Source organism: Pelecanus crispus, chromosome 10 (genome assembly GCF_030463565.1).
Source record: "Pelecanus crispus isolate bPelCri1 chromosome 10, bPelCri1.pri, whole genome shotgun sequence".
Lineage (NCBI taxonomy): Eukaryota > Metazoa > Chordata > Aves > Pelecaniformes > Pelecanidae > Pelecanus > Pelecanus crispus.
The window spans coordinates 43410053-43429914 of NC_134652.1; positions in this window are offsets into that span (position 1 = coordinate 43410053).

A 19862-nucleotide genomic window follows, 5' to 3' on the forward strand; every position below is an offset into this window, starting at 1 on the left:
TCGGGCAAAAAACGCCGTCGAGCGTGCCTCATACGTCGGGGCATAGGCAGCACAGGTGAGACCGCAGCCCCAGTCTCTGTGGTGCCGTGGAAGCGGCGGCAGTGGGGGCCGAGGGCTGGCTATAGTTTTGGGGGGTGGCCTCTTTGGCGTGGGAGAAATCCCCGGACGTTCGCAAGCCCCGAGCCGGGTTCGGGCAAAAAACGCCGCCGAGTGTGCCTCATACGTCGGGGCATAGGTAGCACAGGTGAGACCGCAGCCCCAGTCTCTGTGGTGCCGTGGAAGCGGCGGCAGTGGGGGCCGAGGGCTGGCTATAGTTTTGGGGGGTGGGATCTTTGGCGTGGGAGAAATCCCCGGACGTTCGCAAGCCCCGAGCCGGGTTCGGGCAAAAAACGCCGTCGAGCGTGCCTCATACGTCGGGGCATAGGCAGCACAGGTGAGACCGCAGCCCCAGTCTCTGTGGTGCCGTGGAAGCGGCGGCAGTGGGGGCCGAGGGCTGGCTATAGTTTTGGGGGGTGGCCTCTTTGGCGTGGGAGAAATCCCCGGACGTTCGCAAGCCCCGTGCCGGGTTCGGGCAAAAAACGCCACCGAGCGTGCCTCGTACGTCGGGGCATAGGTAGCACAGGTGAGACCGCAGCCCCAGTCTCTGTGGTGCCGTGGAAGCGGCGGCAGTGGGTGCACAGGGCTGGCCACAGCTTTGGGGGCTGGGCTCTTTGGTGTGGGAGAAATCCCCGGACGTTCGCAAGCCCCGTGCCGGGTTCAGGCAAAAAACGCCGCCGAGCGTTCCTCGTACGTCGGGGCATAGGCAGCACAGGTGCGACCGCAGCCCCAGCCTCTGTGGTGCCGTGGAAGCGGCGGCAGTGGGGGCACAGGGCTGGCTATAGTTTTGGGGGGTGGCCTCTTTGGTGTGGGAGAAATCCCCGGACGTTCGCAAGCCCCGTGCCGGGTTCGGGCAAAAAACGCCGCCGAGTGTGCCTCATACGTCGGGGCATAGGTAGCACAGGTGAGACCGCAGCCCCAGTCTCTGTGGTGCCGTGGAAGCGGCGGCAGTGGGGGCCGAGGGCTGGCTGTACTTTTGGGGGGTGGCCTCTTTGGCGTGGGAGAAATCCCCGGACGTTCGCAAGCCCCGTGCCGGGTTCGGGCAAAAAACGCCGCCGAGCGTGCCTCGTACGTCGGGGCATAGGTAGCACAGGTGAGACCGCAGCCCCAGTCTCTGTGGTGCCGTGGAAGCGGCGGCAGTGGGTGCACAGGGCTGGCCACAGCTTTGGGGGCTGGGCTCTTTGGTGTGGGAGAAATCCCCGGACGTTCGCAAGCCCCGTGCCGGGTTCGGGCAAAAAACGCTGCCGAGCTTGCCTCGTACGTCGGGGCATAGGCAGCACAGGTGAGACCGCAGCCCCAGTCTCTGTGGTGCCGTGGAAGCGGCGGCAGTGGGTGCACAGGGCTGGCCACAGCTTTGGGGGCTGGGCTCTTTGGTGTGGGAGAAATCCCCGGACGTTCGCAAGCCCCGTGCCGGGTTCGGGCAAAAAACGCCACCGAGCGTGCCTCATACGTCGGGGCATAGGTAACACAGGTGAGACCGCAGCCTCAGTCTCTGTGGTGCCGTGGAAGCGGCGGCAGTGGGTGCACAGGGCTGGCTATAGTTTTGGGGGGTGGCCTCTTTGGCGTGGGAGAAATCCCCGGACGTTCGCAAGCCCCGTGCCGGGTTCGGGCAAAAAACGCCGCCGAGCGTGCCTCATACGTCGGGGCATAGGTAGCACAGGTGAGACCGCAGCCCCAGTCTCTGTGGTGCCGTGGAAGCGGCGGCAGTGGGGGCCGAGGGCTGGCTATAGTTTTGGGGGCTGGGATCATTGGCGTGGGAGAAATCCCCGGACGTTCGCAAGCCCCGTGCCGGGTTCGGGCAAAAAACGCCGCCGAGCGTGCCTCGTACGTCGGGGCATAGGTAGCACAGGTGCGACCGCAGCCCCAGTCTCTGTGGTGCCGTGGAAGCGGCGGCAGTGGGGGCACAGGGCTGGCTATAGTTTTGGGGGGTGGGATCTTTGGTGTGGGAGAAATCCCTGGACGTTCGCAAGCCCCGTGCTGGGCTTCGGGCAAAAAACGCCGCCGAGCGTGCCTCATACGTCGGGGCATAGGTAGCACAGGTGAGACCGCAGCCCCAGTCTCTGTGGTGCCGTGGAAGCGGCGGCAGTGGGTGCACAGGGCTGGCTATAGTTTTGGGGGCTGGGATCTTTGGCGTGGGAGAAATCCCCGGACGTTCGCAAGCCCCGTGCCGGGTTCGGGCAAAAAACGCCGCCGAGCGTGCCTCGTACGTCGGGGCATAGGCAGCGCAGGTGCAACCGCAGCCCCAGTCTCTGTGGTGCCGTGGAAGCGGCGGCAGTGGGTGCACAGGGCTGGCCACAGCTTTGGGGGCTGGGCTCTTTGGTGTGGGAGAAATCCCCGGACGTTCGCAAGCCCCGTGCCGGGTTCGGGCAAAAAACGCCGCCGAGCGTGCCTCGTACGTCGGGGCATAGGCAGCACAGGTGCGACCGCAGCCCCAGTCTCTGTGGTGCCGTGGAAGCGGCGGCAGTGGGTGCACAGCGCTGGCCACAGCATACTGGTTGGCCTCTTTGGTGTGGGAGAAATCCCCGGACGTTCGCAAGCCCCGTGCCGGGTTCGGGCAAAAAACGCCGCCGAGCGTGCCTCGTACGTCGGGGCATAGGTAGCACAGGTGAGACCGCAGCCCCAGTCTCTGTGGTGCCGTGGAAGCGGCGGCAGTGGGTGCACAGGGCTGGCCACAGCTTTGGGGGGTGGCCTCTTTGGCGTGGGAGAAATCCCCAGACGTTCGCAAGCCCCGTGTCCGGTTCGGGCAAAAAACGCCGCCGAGCGTGCCTCATACGTCGGGGCATAGGTAACACAGGTGAGACCGCAGCCCCAGTCTCTGTGGTGCCGTGGAAGTGGCGGCAGTGGGTGCACAGCGCTGGCCACAGCTTCGGGGGTGGCCTCTTTGGTGTGGGAGAAATCCCCGGACGTTCGCAAGCCCCGTGCCGGGTTCGGGCAAAAAACGCCACCGAGCGTGCCTCGTACGTCGGGGCATAGGCAGCACAGGTGCAACCGCAGCCCCAGTCTCTGTGGTGCCGTGGAAGCGGCGGCAATGGGTGCACAGGGCTGCCTATAGTTTTGGGGGCTGGGCTCTTTGGTGTGGGAGAAATCCCCGGATGTTCGCAAGCCCCGTGCCGGGTTCGGGCAAAAAACGCCGCCGAGCGTGCCTCATACGTCGGGGCATAGGTAGCACAGGTGAGACCGCAGCCCCAGTCTCTGTGGTGCCGTGGAAGCGGCGGCAGTTGGGGCCGAGGGCTGGCTATAGTTTTGGGGGCTGGGCTCTTTGGTGTGGGAGAAATCCCCGGACGTTCGCAAGCCCCGTGCCGGGTTCGGGCAAAAAACCCCGCCGAGCGTGCCTCGTACGTCGGGGCATAGGCAGCACAGGTGCGACCGCAGCCCCAGGCTCTGTGGTGCCGTGGAAGCGGCGGCAGTGGGTGCACAGGGCTGGCCACAGCTTTGGGGGCTGGGCTCTTTGGTGTGGGAGAAATCCCCGGACGTTCGCAAGCCCCGTGCCGGGTTCGGGCAAAAAACGCTGCCGAGCTTGCCTCGTACGTCGGGGCATAGGCAGCACAGGTGAGACCGCAGCCCCAGTCTATGTGGTGCCGTGGAAGCGGCGGCAGTGGGTGCACAGGGCTGGCCACAGCTTTGGGGGCTGGGCTCTTTGGTGTGGGAGAAATCCCCGGACGTTCTCAAGCCCCGTGCCGGGTTTGGGCAAAAAACGCCGCCGAGCGTGCCTCGTACGTCGGGGCATAGGCAGCACAGGTGAGACCGCAGCCCCAGTCTCTGTGGTGCCGTGGAAGCGGCGGCAGTGGGTGCACAGCGCTGGCCACAGCATCCTGGTTGGCCTCTTTGGGGTGGGAGAAATCCCCGGACGTTCGCAAGCCCCGTGCCGGGTTCGGGCAAAAAACGCCGCCGAGCGTGCCTCGTACGTCGGGGCATAGGTAGCACAGGTGAGACCGCAGCCCCAGTCTTAGTGGTGCCATGAAAGCGGCGGCAGTGGGTGCACAGGGCTGGCCACAGCTTTGGGGGGTGGCCTCTTTGGCGTGGGAGAAATCCCCAGACGTTCGCAAGCCCCGTGTCCGGTTCGGGCAAAAAACGCCGCCGAGCGTGCCTCATACGTCGGGGCATAGGTAACACAGGTGAGACCGCAGCCCCAGTCTCTGTGGTGCCGTGGAATTGGCGGCAGTGGGTGCACAGCGCTGGCCACAGCTTCGGGGGTGGCCTCTTTGGTGTGGGAGAAATCCCCGGACGTTCGCAAGCCCCGTGCCGGGTTCGGGCAAAAAACGCCGCCGAGCGTGCCTCGTACGTCGGGGCATAGGTAGCACAGGTGAGACCGCAGCCCCAGTCTCTGTGGTGCCGTGGAAGCGGCGGCAGTGGGGGCCGAGGGCTGGCTATAGTTTTGGGGGCTGGGATCCTTGGCGTGGGAGAAACCCCGGACGTTCGCAAGCCCCGTGCCGGGTTCGGGCAAAAAACGCCGCCGAGCGTGCCTCGTACGTCGGGGCATAGGTAGCACAGGTGAGACCGCAGCCCCAGTCTCTGTGGTGCCGTGGAAGCGGCGGCAGTGGGGGCACAGGGCTGGCTATAGTTTTGGGGGGTGGCCTCTTTGGCGTGGGAGAAATCCCCGGACGTTCGCAAGCCCCGAGCCGGGTTCGGGCAAAAAACGCCGCCGAGCGTGCCTCGTACGTCGGGGCATAGGTAGCACAGGTGAGACCGCAGCCCCAGTCTCTGTGGTGCCGTGGAAGAAGCGGCAGTGGGGGCCGAGGGCTGGCTATAGTTTTGGGGGGTGGCTTCATTGGCGTGGGAGAAATCCCCGGACGTTCGCAAGCCCCGTGCCGGGTTCGGGCAAAAAACGCCGCCGAGCGTGCCTCGTACGTCGGGGCATAGGTAGCACAGGTGCGACCGCAGCCCCAGTCTCTGTGGTGCCGTGGAAGCGGCGGCAGTGGGTGCACAGGGCTGGCTATAGTTTTGGGGGGTGGCCTCTTTGGTGTGGGAGAAATCCCCGGACGTTCGCAAGCCCCGTGCCGGGTTCGGGCAAAAAACGCCGCCGAGTGTGCCTCATACGTCGGGGCATAGGTAGCACAGGTGAGACCGCAGCCCCAGTCTCTGTGGTGCCATGGAAGCGGCGGCAGTGGGGGCCGAGGGCTGGCCACAGCTTTGGGGGGTGGCCTCTTTGGTGTGGGAGAAATCCCCGGACGTTCGCAAGCCCCGTGCCGGGTTCGGGTAAAAAACGCCGCCGAGCGTGCCTCGTACGTCGGGGCATAGGCAGCACAGGTGTGACCGCAGCCCCAGTCTCTGTGGTGCCGTGGAAGCGGCGGCAGTGGGTGCACAGGGCTGGCCACAGCTTTGGGGGGTGGCCTCTTTGGTGTGGGAGAAATCCCCGGACGTTCGCAAGCCCCGTGCCGGGTTCGGGCAAAAAACGCCGCCGAGCGTGCCTCGTACGTCGGGGCATAGGCAGCACAGGTGTGACCGCAGCCCCAGTCTCTGTGGTGCCGTGGAAGCGGCGGTAGTGGGTGCACAGGGCTGGCCACAGCTTTGGGGGCTGGGCTCTTTGGTGTGGGAGAAATCCCCGGACGTTCGCAAGCCCCGAGCCGGGTTCGGGCAAAAAACGCCGCCGAGTGTGCCTCATACGTCGGGGCATAGGTAGCACAGGTGAGACCGCAGCCCCAGTCTCTGTGGTGCCGTGGAAGCGGCGGCAGTGGGGGCCGAGGGCTGGCTATAGTTTTGGGGGGTGGGATCTTTGGCGTGGGAGAAATCCCCGGACGTTCGCAAGCCCCGAGCCGGGTTCGGGCAAAAAACGCCGTCGAGCGTGCCTCATACGTCGGGGCATAGGCAGCACAGGTGCGACCGCAGCCCCAGTCTCTGTGGTGCCGTGGAAGCGGCGGCAGTGGGGGCCGAGGGCTGGCTATAGTTTTGCGGGGTGGCCTCTTTGGCGTGGGAGAAATCCCCGGACGTTCGCAAGCCCCGTGCCGGGTTCGGGCAAAAAACGCCGCCGAGCGTGCCTCATACGTCGGGGCATAGTTAGCACAGGTGAGAGGGCAGCCCCAGTCTCTGTGGTGCCGTGGAAGCGGCGGCAGTGGGGGCACAGGGCTGCCTATAGTTTTGGGGGGTGGGATCTTTGGTGTGGGAGAAATCCCCGGACGTTCGCAAGCCCCGTGCCGGGTTCGGGCAAAAAACGCCGCCGAGCGTGCCTCATACGTCGGGGCATAGGTAGCACAGGTGAGACCGCAGCCCCAGGCTCTGTGGTGCCGTGGAAGCGGCGGCAGTGTGGGCCGAGGGCTGGCTATAGTTTTGGGGGGTGGCCTCTTTGGCGTGGGAGAAATCCCCGGACGTTCGCAAGCCCCGTGCCGGGTTCGGGCAAAAAACGCCGCCGAGCGTGCCTCGTACGTCGGGGCATAGGTAGCACAGGTGAGACCGCAGCCCCAGTCTCTGTGGTGCCGTGGAAGCGGCGGCAGTGGGGGCCGAGGGCTGGCTATAGTTTTGGGGGCTGGGATCCTTGGCGTGGGAGAAACCCCGGACGTTCGCAAGCCCCGTGCCGGGTTCGGGCAAAAAACGCCGCCGAGCGTGCCTCGTACGTCGGGGCATAGGTAGCACAGGTGAGACCGCAGCCCCAGTCTCTGTGGTGCCGTGGAAGCGGCGGCAGTGGGGGCACAGGGCTGGCCATAGTTTTGGGGGGTGGCCTCTTTGGCGTGGGAGAAATCCCCGGACGTTCGCAAGCCCCGAGCCGGGTTCGGGCAAAAAACGCCGCCGAGCGTGCCTCATACGTCGGGGCATAGGTAGCACAGGTGAGACCGCAGCCCCAGTCTCTGTGGTGCCGTGGAAGCGGCGGCAGTGGGGGCACAGGGCTGGCTATAGTTTTGGGGGGTGGCCTCTTTGGCGTGGGAGAAATCCCCGGACGTTCGCAAGCCCCGTGCCGGGTTCGGGCAAAAAACGCCGCCGAGCGTGCCTCGTACGTCGGGGCATAGGCAGCACAGGTGAGACCGCAGCCCCAGTCTCTGTGGTGCCGTGGAAGCGGCGGCAGTGGGTGCACAGGGCTGGCTATAGTTTTGGGGGCTGGGCTCTTTGGTGTGGGAGAAATCCCCGGACGTTCGCAAGCCCCGTGCCGGGTTCGGGCAAAAAACGCCGCCGAGTGTGCCTCATACGTCGGGGCATAGGTAGCACAGGTGAGACCGCAGCCCCAGTCTCTGTGGTGCCGTGGAAGCGGCGGCAGTGGGGGCCGAGGGCTGGCCACAGCTTTGGGGGGTGGCCTCTTTGGTGTGGGAGAAATCCCCGGACATTCGCAAGCCCCGAGCCGGGCTCGGGCAAAAAACACCGCCGAGCGTGCCTCGTACGTCGGGGCATAGGTAGCACAGGTGAGACCGCAGCCCCAGTCTCTGTGGTGCCGTGGAAGCCGCGGCAGTGGGTGCACAGGGCTGGCCACAGCTTTGGGGGCTGGGCTCTTTGGTGTGGGAGAAATCCCCGGACGTTCGCAAGCCCCGTGCCGGGTTCGGGCAAAAAACGCTGCCGAGCTTGCCTCGTACGTCGGGGCATAGGCAGCACAGGTGCGACCGCAGCCCCAGTCTCTGTGGTGCCGTGGAAGCGGCGGCAGTGGGTGCACAGGGCTGGCCACAGCTTTGGGGGCTGGGCTCTTTGGTGTGGGAGAAATCCCCGGACGTTCGCAAGCCCCGTGCCGGGTTCGGGCAAAAAACGCCGCTGAGCGTGCCTTGTACGTCGGGGCATAGGCAGCACAGGTGAGACCGCAGCCCCAGTCTCTGTGGTGCCGTGGAAGCGGCGGCAGTGGGGGCCAAGGGCTGGCTATAGTTTTGGGGGCTGGGCTCTTTGGCGTGGGAGAAATCCCCGGACGTTCGCAAGCCCCGTGCCTGGTTCGGGCAAAAAACGCCGCCGAGCGTGCCTCATACGTCGGGGCATAGGTAACACAGGTGAGACCGCAGCCCCAGTCTCTGTGGTGCCGTGGAAGCGTCGGCAGTGGGGGCACAGGGCTGGCTATAGTTTTGGGGGGTGGCCTCTTTGGCGTGGGAGAAATCCCCGGATGTTCGCAAGCCCTGTGCCGGGTTCGGGCAAAAAACGCCGCCGAGCGTGCCTCGTACGTCGGGGCATAGGTAGCACAGGTGAGACCGCAACCCCAGTCTCTGTGGTGCCGTGGAAGCGGCGGCAGTGGGGGCACAGGGCTGGCTATAGTTTTGGGGGGTGGCCTCTTTGGCGTGGGAGAAATCCCCGGACGTTCGCAAGCCCCGAGCCGGGTTCGGGCAAAAAACGCCGCCGAGCGTGCCTCGTACGTCGGGGCATAGGTAGCACAGGTGAGACCGCAACCCCAGTCTCTGTGGTGCCGTGGAAGCGGCGGCAGTGGGGGCCGAGGGCTGGCTATAGTTTTGGGGGGTGGGCTCTTTGGCGTGGGAGAAATCCCCGGACGTTCGCAAGCCCCGTGCCGGGTTCGGGCAAAAAACGCCGCCGAGCGTGCCTCGTACGTCGGGGCATAGGTAGCACAGGTGAGACCGCAGCCCCAGCCTCTGTGGTGCCGTGGAAGCGGCGGCAGTGGGGGCCGAGGGCTGGCTATAGTTTTGGGGGGTGGCCTCTTTGGCGTGGGAGAAATCCCCGGACGTTCGCAAGCCCCGTGCCGGGTTCGGGCAAAAAACGCCGCCGAGCGTGCCTCATACGTCGGGGCATAGGTAGCACAGGTGCGACCGCAGCCCCAGTCTCTGTGGTGCCGTGGAAGCGGCGGCAGTGGGGGCCGACGGCTGGCTATAGTTTTGAGGGGTGGCCTCTTTGGCGTGGGAGAAATCCCCGGACGTTCGCAAGCCCCGTGCCGGGTTCGGGCAAAAAACGCCGCCGAGCGTGCCTCATACGTCGGGGCATAGGCAGCACAGGTGAGACCGCAGCCCCAGTCTCTGTGGTGCCGTGGAAGCGGCGGCAGTGGGGGCACAGGGCTGGCTATAGTTTTGGGGGGTGGCCTCTTTGGCGTGGGAGAAATCCCCGGACGTTCGCAAGCCCCGTGCCGGGTTCGGGCAAAAAACGCCGCCGAGCGTGCCTCGTACGTCGGGGCATAGGTAGCACAGGTGAGACCGCAGCCCCAGTCTCTGTAGTGCCGTGGAAGCGGCGGCAGTGGGGGCACAGGGCTGGCTATAGTTTTGGGGGGTGGCCTCTTTGGCGTGGGAGAAATCCCCGGACGTTCGCAAGCCCCGAGCCGGGTTCGGGCAAAAAACGCCGTCGAGCGTGCCTCATACGTCGGGGCATAGGTAGCACAGGTGAGACCGCAGCCCCAGTCTCTGTGGTGCCGTGGAAGCGGCGGCAGTGGGGGCCGAGGGCTGGCTATAGTTTTGGGGGGTGGGATCTTTGGCGTGGGAGAAATCCCCGGACGTTCGCAAGCCCCGAGCCGGGTTCGGGCAAAAAACGCCGTCGAGCGTGCCTCATACGTCGGGGCATAGGCAGCACAGGTGCGACCGCAGCCCCAGTCTCTGTGGTGCCGTGGAAGCGGCGGCAGTGGGGGCCGAGGGCTGGCTATAGTTTTGCGGGGTGGCCTCTTTGGCGTGGGAGAAATCCCCGGACGTTCGCAAGCCCCGTGCCGGGTTCGGGCAAAAAACGCCGCCGAGCGTGCCTCGTACGTCGGGGCATAGGTAGCACAGGTGAGACCGCAGCCCCAGTCTCTGTGGTGCCGTGGAAGCGGCGGCAGTGGGGGCACAGGGCTGGCTATAGTTTTGGGGGGTGGGATCTTTGGTGTGGGAGAAATCCCCGGACGTTCGCAAGCCCCGTGCCGGTTTCGGGCAAAAAACGCCGCCGAGCGTGCCTCGTACGTCGGGGCATAGGTAGCACAGGTGAGACCGCAGCCCCAGCCTCTGTGGTGCCGTGGAAGCGGCGGCAGTGTGGGCACAGGGCTGGCTATAGTTTTGGGGGGTGGCCTCTTTGGCGTGGGAGAAATCCCCGGACCTTCGCAAGCCCCGTGCCGGGTTCGGGCAAAAAACGCCGCCGAGCGTGCCTCATACGTCGGGGCATAGGTAGCACAGGTGAGACCGCAGCCCCAGGCTCTGTGGTGCCGTGGAAGCGGCGGCAGTGTGGGCCGAGGGCTGCCTATAGTTTTGGGGGGTGGCCTCTTTGGCGTGGGAGAAATCCCCGGACGTTCGCAAGCCCCGTGCCGGGTTCGGGCAAAAAACGCCGCCGAGCGTGCCTCGTACGTCGGGGCATAGGTAGCACAGGTGAGACCGCAGCCCCAGGCTCTGTGGTGCCGTGGAAGCGGCGGCAGTGGGGGCACAGGGCTGGCTATACTTTTGGGGGCTGGGATCCTTGGCGTGGGAGAAACCCCGGACGTTCGCAAGCCCCGTGCCGGGTTCGGGCAAAAAACGCCGCCGAGCGTGCCTCGTACGTCGGGGCATAGGTAGCACAGGTGAGACCGCAGCCCCAGTCTCTGTGGTGCCGTGGAAGCGGCGGCAGTGGGGGCACAGGGCTGGCTATAGTTTTGGGGGGTGGCCTCTTTGGTGTGGGAGAAATCCCCGGACGTTCGCAAGCCCCGAGCCGGGTTCGGGCAAAAAACGCCGCCGAGCGTGCCTCGTACGTCGGGGCATAGGTAGCACAGGTGAGACCGCAGCCCCAGTCTCTGTGGTGCCGTGGAAGAAGCGGCAGTGGGTGCACAGGGCTGGCCACAGCTTTGGGGGGTGGCCTCTTTGGTGTGGGAGAAATACCCGGACGTTCGCAAGCCCCATGCCGGGTTTGGGCAAAAAACGTCGCCGAGCGTGCCTCGTACGTCGGGGCATAGGCAGCACAGGTGCGACCGCAGCCCCAGTCTCTGTGGTGCCGTGGAAGCGGCGGCAGTGGGTGCACAGGGCTGGCCACAGCTTTGGGGGCTGGGCTCTTTGGTGTGGGAGAAATCCCCGGACGTTCGCAAGCCCCGTGCCGGGTTCAGGCAAAAAACGCCGCCGAGCGTTCCTCGTACGTCGGGGCATAGGCAGCACAGGTGCAACCGCAGCCCCAGCCTCTGTGGTGCCGTGGAAGCGGCGGCAGTGGGGGCCGAGGGCTGGCTATAGTTTTGGGGGGTGGCCTCTTTGGCGTGGGAGAAATCCCCGGACGTTCGCAAGCCCCGTGCCGGGTTCGGGCAAAAAACGCCGCCGAGCGTGCCTCATACGTCGGGGCATAGGTAGCACAGGTGAGACCGCAGCCCCAGTCTCTGTGGTGCCGTGGAAGCGGCGGCAGTGGGTGCACAGGGCTGGCTATAGTTTTGGGGGGTGGCCTCTTTGGCGTGGGAGAAATCCCCGGACGTTCGCAAGCCCCGTGCCGGGTTCGGGCAAAAAACGCCGCCGAGCGTGCCTCGTACGTCGGGGCATAGGCAGCACAGGTGAGACCGCAGCCCCAGTCTCTGTGGTGCCGTGGAAGCGGCGGCAGTGGGTGCACAGGGCTGGCTATAGTTTTGGGGGCTGGGCTCTTTGGTGTGGGAGAAATCCCCGGACGTTCGCAAGCCCCGTGCCGGGTTCGGGCAAAAAACGCCGCCGAGTGTGCCTCATACGTCGGGGCATAGGTAGCACAGGTGAGACCGCAGCCCCAGTCTCTGTGGTGCCGTGGAAGCGGCGGCAGTGGGGGCCGAGGGCTGGCTGTAGTTTTGGGGGGTGGCCTCTTTGGCGTGGGAGAAATCCCCGGACATTCGCAAGCCCCGAGCCGGGTTCGGGCAAAAAACACCGCCGAGCGTGCCTCGTACGTCGGGGCATAGGTAGCACAGGTGAGACCGCAGCCCCAGTCTCTGTGGTGCCGTGGAAGCCGCGGCAGTGGGTGCACAGGGCTGGCCACAGCTTTGGGGGCTGGGCTCTTTGGTGTGGGAGAAATCCCCGGACGTTCGCAAGCCCCGTGCCGGGTTCGGGCAAAAAACGCCGCTGAGCGTGCCTTGTACGTCGGGGCATAGGCAGCACAGGTGAGACCGCAGCCCCAGTCTCTGTGGTGCCGTGGAAGCGGCGGCAGTGGGGGCCAAGGGCTGGCTATAGTTTTGGGGGCTGGGCTCTTTGGCGTGGGAGAAATCCCCGGACGTTCGCAAGCCCCGTGCCCGGTTCGGGCAAAAAACGCCGCCGAGCGTGCCTCATACGTCGGGGCATAGTTAACACAGGTGAGACCGCAGCCCCAGTCTCTGTGGTGCCGTGGAAGCGTCGGCAGTGGGGGCACAGGGCTGGCTATAGTTTTGGGGGCTGGGCTCTTTGGTGTGGGAGAAATCCCCGGACGTTCGCAAGCCCCGTGCCGGGTTCGGGCAAAAAACGCCGCCGAGTGTGCCTCATACGTCGGGGCATAGGTAGCACAGGTGAGACCGCAGCCCCAGTCTCTGTGGTGCCGTGGAAGCGGCGGCAGTGGGTGCACAGGGCTGGCTATAGTTTTGGGGGCTGGGCTCTTTGGCGTGGGAGAAATCCCCGGACGTTCGCAAGCCCCGTGCCCGGTTCGGGCAAAAAACGCCGCCGAGCGTGCCTCGTACGTCGGGGCATAGGCAGCACAGGTGAGACCGCAGCCCCAGTCTCTGTGGTGCCGTGGAAGCGGCGGCAGTGGGGGCCGAGGGCTGGCTGTAGTTTTGGGGGGTGGCCTCTTTGGCGTGGGAGAAATCCCCGGACATTCGCAAGCCCCGTGCCGGGTTCGGGCAAAAAACGCTGCCGAGCTTGCCTCGTACGTCGGGGCATAGGCAGCACAGGTGCGACCGCAGCCCCAGTCTCTGTGGTGCCGTGGAAGCGGCGGCAGTGGGTGCACAGGGCTGGCCACAGCTTTGGGGGCTGGGCTCTTTGGTGTGGGAGAAATCCCCGGACGTTCGCAAGCCCCGTGCCGGGTTCGGGCAAAAAACGCCGCTGAGCGTGCCTTGTACGTCGGGGCATAGGCAGCACAGGTGAGACCGCAGCCCCAGTCTCTGTGGTGCCGTGGAAGCGGCGGCAGTGGGGGCCAAGGGCTGGCTATAGTTTTGGGGGCTGGGCTCTTTGGCGTGGGAGAAATCCCCGGACGTTCGCAAGCCCCGTGCCCGGTTCGGGCAAAAAACGCCGCCGAGCGTGCCTCATACGTCGGGGCATAGGCAGCACAGGTGAGACCGCAGCCCCAGTCTCTGTGGTGCCGTGGAAGCGGCGGCAGTGGGGGCACAGGGCTGGCTATAGTTTTGGGGGGTGGCCTCTTTGGCGTGGGAGAAATCCCCGGACGTTCGCAAGCCCCGTGCCGGGTTCGGGCAAAAAACGCCGCCGAGCGTGCCTCGTACGTCGGGGCATAGGTAGCACAGGTGAGACCGCAGCCCCAGTCTCTGTGGTGCCGTGGAAGCGGCGGCAGTGGGGGCCGAGGGCTGGCTATAGTTTTGGGGGGTGGCCTCTTTGGCGTGGGAGAAATCCCCGGACGTTCGCAAGCCCCGAGCCGGGTTCGGGCAAAAAACGCCGCCGAGTGTGCCTCATACGTCGGGGCATAGGTAGCACAGGTGAGACCGCAGCCCCAGTCTCTGTGGTGCCGTGGAAGCGGCGGCAGTGGGGGCCGAGGGCTGGCTATAGTTTTGGGGGGTGGGATCTTTGGCGTGGGAGAAATCCCCGGACGTTCGCAAGCCCCGAGCCGGGTTCGGGCAAAAAACGCCGTCGAGCGTGCCTCATACGTCGGGGCATAGGCAGCACAGGTGCGACCGCAGCCCCAGTCTCTGTGGTGCCGTGGAAGCGGCGGCAGTGGGGGCCGAGGGCTGGCTATAGTTTTGCGGGGTGGCCTCTTTGGCGTGGGAGAAATCCCCGGACGTTCGCAAGCCCCGTGCCGGGTTCGGGCAAAAAACGCCGCCGAGCGTGCCTCATACGTCGGGGCATAGGTAGCACAGGTGAGACCGCAGCCCCAGTCTCTGTGGTGCCGTGGAAGCGGCGGCAGTGGGGGCACAGGGCTGGCTATAGTTTTGGGGGGTGGGATATTTGGTGTGGGAGAAATCCCCGGACGTTCGCAAGCCCCGTGCCGGGTTCGGGCAAAAAACGCCGCCGAGCGTGCCTCGTACGTCGGGGCATAGGTAGCACAGGTGAGACCGCAGCCCCAGGCTCTGTGGTGCCGTGGAAGCGGCGGCAGTGTGGGCACAGGGCTGGCTATAGTTTTGGGGGGTGGCCTCTTTGGCGTGGGAGAAATCCCCGGACGTTCGCAAGCCCCGTGCCGGGTTCGGGCAAAAAACGCCGCCGAGCGTGCCTCATACGTCGGGGCATAGGTAGCACAGGTGAGACCGCAGCCCCAGGCTCTGTGGTGCCGTGGAAGCGGCGGCAGTGTGGGCCGAGGCCTGCCTATAGTTTTGGGGGGTGGCCTCTTTGGCGTGGGAGAAATCCCCGGACGTTCGCAAGCCCCGTGCCGGGTTCGGGCAAAAAACGCCGCCGAGCGTGCCTCGTACGTCGGGGCATAGGTAGCACAGGTGAGACCGCAGCCCCAGTCTCTGTGGTGCCGTGGAAGCGGCGGCAGTGTGGGCCGAGGGCTGGCTATAGTTTTGGGGGCTGGGATCCTTGGCGTGGGAGAAACCCCGGACGTTCGCAAGCCCCGTGCCGGGTTCGGGCAAAAAACGCCGCCGAGCGTGCCTCGTACGTCGGGGCATAGGCAGCACAGGTGAGACCGCAGCCCCAGTCTCTGTGGTGCCGTGGAAGCGGCGGCAGTGGGGGCACAGGGCTGGCTATAGTTTTGGGGGCTGGGCTCTTTGGTGTGGGAGAAATCCCCGGACGTTCGCAAGCCCCGAGCCGGGTTCGGGCAAAAAACGCCGCCGAGCGTGCCTCGTACGTCGGGGCATAGGTAGCACAGGTGAGACCGCAGCCCCAGTCTCTGTGGTGCCGTGGAAGAAGCGGCAGTGGGTGCACAGGGCTGGCCACAGCTTTGGGGGGTGGCCTCTTTGGTGTGGGAGAAATCCCCGGACGTTCGCAAGCCCCATGCCGGGTTTGGGCAAAAAACGTCGCCGAGCGTGCCTCGTACGTCGGGGCATAGGCAGCACAGGTGCGACCGCAGCCCCAGGCTCTGTGGTGCCGTGGAAGCGGCGGCAGTGGGTGCACAGGGCTGGCCACAGCTTCGGGGGTGGCCTCTTTGGTGTGGGAGAAATCCCCGGACGTTCGCAAGCCCCGTGCCGGGTTCGGGCAAAAAACGCCGCCGAGCGTGCCTCGTACGTCGGGGCATAGGTAGCACAGGTGCGACCGCAGCCCCAGTCTCTGTGGTGCCGTGGAAGCGGCGGCAGTGGGTGCACAGGGCTGGCTATAGTTTTGGGGGCTGGGCTCTTTGGTGTGGGAAAAATCCCCGGACGTTCGCAAGCCCCGTGCCGGGTTCGGGCAAAAAACGCCGCCGAGTGTGCCTCATACGTCGGGGCATAGGTAGCACAGGTGAGACCGCAGCCCCAGTCTCTGTGGTGCCATGGAAGCGGCGGCAGTGTGGGCCGAGGGCTGGCCACAGCTTTGGGGGGTGGCCTCTTTTGTGTGGGAGAAATCCCCGGACGTTCGCAAGCCCCGTGCCGGGTTCGGGTAAAAAACGCCGCCGAGCGTGCCTCGTACGTCGGGGCATAGGCAGCACAGGTGTGACCGCAGCCCCAGTCTCTGTGGTGCCGTGGAAGCGGCGGCAGTGGGTGCACAGGGCTGGCCACAGCTTTGGGGGGTGGCCTCTTTGGTGTGGGAGAAATCCCCGGACGTTCGCAAGCCCCGTGCCGGGTTCGGGCAAAAAAACGCCGCCGAGCGTGCCTCGTACGTCGGGGCATAGGCAGCACAGGTGTGACCGCAGCCCCAGTCTCTGTGGTGCCGTGGAAGCGGCGGCAGTGGGTGCACAGGGCTGGCCACAGCTTTGGGGGCTGGGCTCTTTGGTGTGGGAGAAATCCCCGGACGTTCGCAAGCCCCGTGCCGGGTTCGGGCAAAAAACGCTGCCGAGCTTGCCTCGTACATCGGGGCATAGGCAGCACAGGTGCGACCGCAGCCCCAGTCTCTGTGGTGCCGTGGAAGCGGCGGCAGTGGGGGCCGAGGGCTGGCTATAGTTTTGGGGGCTGGGCTCTTTGGCGTGGGAGAAATCCCCGGACGTTCGCAAGCCCCGTGCCGGGTTCGGGCAAAAAACGCCGCCGAGCGTGCCTCATACGTCGGGGCATAGGTAACACAGGTGAGACCGCAGCCCCAGTCTCTGTGGTGCCGTGGAAGCGTCGGCAGTGGGGGCACAGGGCTGGCTATAGTTTTGGGGGGTGGCCTCTTTGGCGTGGGAGAAATCCCCGGATGTTCGCAAGCCCCGTGCCGGGTTCGGGCAAAAAACGCCGCCGAGCGTGCCTCGTACGTCGGGGCATAGGTAGCACAGGTGCAACCGCAACCCCAGTCTCTGTGGTGCCGTGGAAGCGGCGGCAGTGGGTGCACAGGGCTGGCTATAGTTTTGGGGGGTGGCCTCTTTGGCGTGGGAGAAATCCCCGGACGTTCGCAAGCCCCGTGCCGGGTTCGGGCAAAAAACGCCGCCGAGCGTGCCTCGTACGTCGGGGCATAGGTAGCACAGGTGAGACCGCAGCCCCAGTCTCTGTGGTGCCGTGGAAGCGGCGGCAGTGGGTGCACAGCGCTGGCCACAGCTTCGGGGGTGGCCTCTTTGGTGTGGGAGAAATCCCCGGACGTTCGCAAGCCCCGTGCCAGGTTCGGGCAAAAAACGCCGCCGAGCGTGCCTCGTACGTCGGGGCATAGGTAGCACAGGTGAGACCGCAGCCCCAGTCTTAGCGGTGCCATGAAAGCGGCGGCAGTGGGTGCACAGGGCTGGCCACAGCTTTGGGGGGTGGCCTCTTTGGTGTGGGAGAAATCCCCGGACGTTCGCAAGCCCCGTGTCCGGTTCGGGCAAAAAACGCCGCCGAGCGTGCCTCATACGTCGGGGCATAGGTAACACAGGTGAGACCGCAGCCCCAGTCTCTGTGGTGCCGTGGAAGCGGCGGCAGTGGGTGCACAGGGCTGTCTATAGTTTTGGGGGGTGGCCTCTTTGGCGTGGGAGAAATCCCCGGACGTTCGCAAGCCCCGTGCCGGGTTCGGGCAAAAAACGCCGCCGAGCGTGCCTCATACGTCGGGGCATAGGCAGCACAGGTGAGACCGCAGCCCCAGTCTCTGTGGTGCCGTGGAAGCGGCGGCAGTGGGGGCACAGGGCTGGCTATAGTTTTGGGGGGTGGCCTCTTTGGCGTGGGAGAAATCCCCGGACGTTCGCAAGCCCCGTGCCGGGTTCGGGCAAAAAACGCCGCCGAGCGTGCCTCGTACGTCGGGGCATAGGCAGCACAGGTGCGACCGCAGCCCCAGTCTCTGTGGTGCCGTGGAAGCGGCGGCAGTGGGTGCACAGGGCTGGCCACAGCTTTGGGGGCTGGGCTCTTTGGTGTGGGAGAAATCCCCGGACGTTCGCAAGCCCCGTGCCGGGTTCGGGCAAAAAACGCCGCTGAGCGTGCCTTGTACGTCGGGGCATAGGCAGCACAGGTGAGACCGCAGCCCCAGTCTCTGTGGTGCCGTGGTAGCGGCGGCAGTGGGGGCCAAGGGCTGGCTATAGTTTTGGGGGCTGGGCTCTTTGGCGTGGGAGAAATCCCCGGACGTTCGCAAGCCCCGTGCCCGGTTCGGGCAAAAAACGCCGCCGAGCGTGCCTCATACGTCGGGGCATAGGTAACACAGGTGAGACCGCAGCCCCAGTCTCTGTGGTGCCGTGGAAGCGTCGGCAGTGGGGGCACAGGGCTGGCTATAGTTTTGGGGGGTGGCCTCTTTGGCGTGGGAGAAATCCCCGGATGTTCGCAAGCCCCGTGCCGGGTTCGGGCAAAAAACGCCGCCGAGCGTGCCTCGTACGTCGGGGCATAGGTAGCACAGGTGAGACCGCAACCCCAGTCTCTGTGGTGCCGTGGAAGCGGCGGCAGTGGGGGCCGAGGGCTGGCTATAGTTTTGGGGGGTGGCCTCTTTGGTGTGGGAGAAATCCCCGGACGTTCGCAAGCCCCGAGCCGGGTTCGGGCAAAAAACGCCGCCGAGCGTGCCTCGTACGTCGGGGCATAGGTAGCACAGGTGAGACCGCAGCCCCAGGCTCTGTGGTGCCGTGGAAGCGGCGGCAGTGGGGGCCGAGGGCTGGCTATAGTTTTGGGGGGTGGCCTCTTTGGTGTGGGAGAAATCCCCGGACGTTCGCAAGCCCCGTGCCGGGTTCGGGCAAAAAACGCCGCCGAGCGTGCCTCGTACGTCGGGGCATAGGTAGCACAGGTGAGACCGCAGCCCCAGTCTCTGTGGTGCCGTGGAAGCGGCGGCAGTGGGGGCCGAGGGCTGGCTATAGTTTTGGGGGGTGGCCTCTTTGGCGTGGGAGAAATCCCCGGACGTTCGCAAGCCCCGTGCCGGGTTCGGGCAAAAAACGCCGCCGAGCGTGCCTCATACGTCGGGGCATAGGTAACACAGGTGAGACCGCAGCCCCAGTCTCTGTGGTGCCGTGGAAGCGTCGGCAGTGGGGGCACAGGGCTGGCTATAGTTTTGGGGGGTGGCCTCTTTGGCGTGGGAGAAATCCCCGGATGTTCGCAAGCCCCGTGCCGGGTTCGGGCAAAAAACGCCGCCGAGCGTGCCTCGTACGTCGGGGCATAGGTAGCACAGGTGCAACCGCAACCCCAGTCTCTGTGGTGCCGTGGAAGCGGCGGCAGTGGGTGCACAGGGCTGGCTATAGTTTTGGGGGGTGGCCTCTTTGGCGTGGGAGAAATCCCCGGACGTTCGCAAGCCCCGTGCCGGGTTCGGGCAAAAAACGCCGCCGAGCGTGCCTCGTACGTCGGGGCATAGGTAGCACAGGTGAGACCGCAGCCCCAGTCTCTGTGGTGCCGTGGAAGCGGCGGCAGTGTGGGCCGAGGGCTGGCTATAGTTTTGGGGGGTGGCCTCTTTGGCGTGGGAGAAATCCCCGGACGTTCGCAAGCCCCGAGCCGGGTTCGGGCAAAAAACGCCGCCGAGTGTGCCTCATACGTCGGGGCATAGGTAGCACAGGTGAGACCGCAGCCCCAGTCTCTGTGGTGCCGTGGAAGCGGCGGCAGTGGGGGCCGAGGGCTGGCTATAGTTTTGGGGGGTGGGATCTTTGGCGTGGGAGAAATCCCCGGACGTTCGCAAGCCCCGAGCCGGGTTCGGGCAAAAAACGCCGCCGAGCGTGCCTCGTACGTCGGGGCATAGGTAGCACAGGTGAGACCGCAGCCCCAGGCTCTGTGGTGCCGTGGAAGCGGCGGCAGTGTGGGCACAGGGCTGGCTATAGTTTTGGGGGGTGGCCTCTTTGGCGTGGGAGAAATCCCCGGACGTTCGCAAGCCCCGTGCCGGGTTCGGGCAAAAAACGCCGCCGAGCGTGCCTCATACGTCGGGGCATAGGTAGCACAGGTGAGACCGCAGCCCCAGGCTCTGTGGTGCCGTGGAAGCGGCGGCAGTGTGGGCCGAGGGCTGGCTATAGTTTTGGGGGGTGGCCTCTTTGGCGTGGGAGAAATCCCCGGACGTTCGCAAGCCCCGTGCCGGGTTCGGGCAAAAAACGCCGCCGAGCGTGCCTCGTACGTCGGGGCATAGGTAGCACAGGTGAGACCGCAGCCCCAGTCTCTGTGGTGCCGTGGAAGCGGCGGCAGTGTGGGCCGAGGGCTGGCTATAGTTTTGGGGGCTGGGATCCTTGGCGTGGGAGAAACCCCGGACGTTCGCAAGCCCCGTGCCGGGTTCGGGCAAAAAACGCCGCCGAGCGTGCCTCGTACGTCGGGGCATAGGCAGCACAGGTGAGACCGCAGCCCCAGTCTCTGTGGTGCCGTGGAAGCGGCGGCAGTGGGGGCACAGGGCTGGCTATAGTTTTGGGGGCTGGGCTCTTTGGTGTGGGAGAAATCCCCGGACGTTCGCAAGCCCCGAGCCGGGTTCGGGCAAAAAACGCCGCCGAGCGTG